The sequence below is a fragment of the Triticum dicoccoides genome, chromosome 5A (assembly GCF_002162155.2).
Source record: "Triticum dicoccoides isolate Atlit2015 ecotype Zavitan chromosome 5A, WEW_v2.0, whole genome shotgun sequence".
Classification (NCBI taxonomy): Eukaryota; Viridiplantae; Streptophyta; class Magnoliopsida; order Poales; family Poaceae; genus Triticum; species Triticum dicoccoides.
The window spans coordinates 428,484,380-428,486,657 of NC_041388.1; positions in this window are offsets into that span (position 1 = coordinate 428,484,380).

Sequence of the window (2,278 nt, forward strand, 5' to 3'; positions counted from 1 at the left end):
GAACGGCAACTTTGGCAGAGGACAGTACAACAACAATGAAGGATTCCGGAATCCGCCTCGCCGGCAATGGGGCGATGATGGTTATGACGCATACGGCGCCGGTCAGCACCGAGGTTCTTCGTCCACTGGTGGAGGCCGTGGTTATGCCTGGGTTGATGACGGTGGGAACGGGCGTGGCTTTCAAGGTCCCCTCGGCAATTTTGTCGAGGGCACTTCCGATCCTAACTTGCGGTCTCACAGTGGTTCCCGCAGCTACCATGGAGGGTGAGGAGGGGGCAGATGGCCTCCTCCTCCTCGTCCGCCACCACCGGCGACCTCATCAGAGACGGACCTCGTTCCGGCCGCACATGCTTTGGAGGAGCCAGTCACGGCTGCCGGGCCTCCTGCTGATTCCAACTTGTCTAGGGATGCTTTGGACACAGTTCGGGTGCTCGCTGCGGTCAAGGTCCCGGTTACCAAACAGGGTGGCACCAAGCACCAGGACTCTGCTTCGGACAAGGGGTCAGAGAAGTCTGATGGCGGTAAAATTTCAAAGTGGGCACATAAGAAAGATAAACTGCCTTGTTACCGGTGTGGTGAGCCAGGTCATTTTGTCGCTGTGTGCACTGTAGAGCTTTGTGATTACTGTCGTAAACCTAAACACTTGACTGGAGAGTGTCCGTTGCTCCTTGGTCCGAAACCGGTTGTGACTATGTATGTAGTTTGCTGTGCTGAGTTGATGTTCTTTGAGACTTCTGAGGTGGAGCAGACATCTCATTTTGCGGATACTTTTTTCCCAGGCACTGTTAAGGTTACTAATGGTACTTTGTCGGAGGCACGGATTGTGCAACTGCTGCACGAGCTTGCGCCTGGTAGTTCCAGTTGGAACTTGGTCAGAATTGAGGATCAGACTTACAAAGTGGATTTCCCTTCGAGGAAGGATCAGATTCATATTCTCAAGTTCAGTATGTGCAGAGTGCCGGGAACTAGCATAGTTCTGGAATTTGATGAGTGGAAACAGAAGGAGCTACAGGGTACCCCTTTGACTCTGGTTTGGGTTCGCTTTACGGGAGCACCACCTAAACATCTTAATCTTTTACTTGTAACATGGAGCATAGGGTCTCTCATTGGCAAGACGGAGAAGGTTGACATGCCTTTCACTCGCGCAAATGGTGTTGCGAGACTCCTTGTCAGTGTGGTTAGCATTGCAGATGTACCAGATGTGGTTAAATGGACATATAAAGGAGTCACATACGCCCTAGATGTCGAGTTCGAGGATGTACCTATGTTCCAGAAGGAGGATGGTCATCAGGACATGGACACGACGGAGGGTGATGGGACAGCTGGGAGGAAAGATAAGACGCCCGACCTAGGTCCCCGGGACGTGCCTAAGAGTAATGATGGACAGTCTGCGAGGGCACCTGAGCCTGCTAAAGGTGCATCAACGCCGATGCAAACGCACTCACTGCAGTTTGGTTCATTTGGAGCATCTTCTGCACCCAGTCGTCTTTGGAGCCAGAGGGTAGAGTCTGAAGATCCTTTCGAAACTTTGTTGCCATTGCTACCGACACACGTGTCTTATACTTCGGATGAGGGGTTTTTTGAGCAGCAGTCTTTGGAGATGGATGGCGTCATTGATGCACCAGGAACCGCGACGATGGGGGCCACAACAAGACAGGAGGTCTCGGGGACACTCCCTATCCCGGCTGACGGCCCATGGACGGTGAGCCCCTCGCCGGCGGATCCTACTAGCTTCAGCGCCTTGGCGGGGTTTCACGAGCAGGAGGCTCGAGTGACACCCTTTGCCGACCACTCTGCTACACCGACGGAGGTGGGGCGGTTACATCTTCGCCGGCGGACGGGCCACGACCGATGAGCCCTTCACCCGCGGGTCCTACTAGCTTCAGCGCCTCGGCGGGGTTTCACGAGCAGGTGGCTCGAGTGACACTCTCTACCGACCACTCCGCTGCGCCGACGGAGGTGGCGGCTGCGTCTTCACCCGCCAGGATGGGGGAGTAAGACCATGGAGCATTTACCGCGGGCGAGGACAACTGATGAGGTTATTGCATTCGGTGGGATCGTGGATCCGGTTTCGGCTGGTAGGCGTATCAGTAACCGGATCCAGGAACAACCGGATGCGAATGACTTGCAGTCAAGGCGTGCTATGAGGGCAGCCAAGCTTCGAGATGTCGAGGCGACTACAGGTATGTCATTTAATAAAAGTTGTTCCATTATGCATTTTACTGAACTTGAGATTATAAATAAGGCAAATGACCTAGGAGTCTCACTAGGTTCTAAT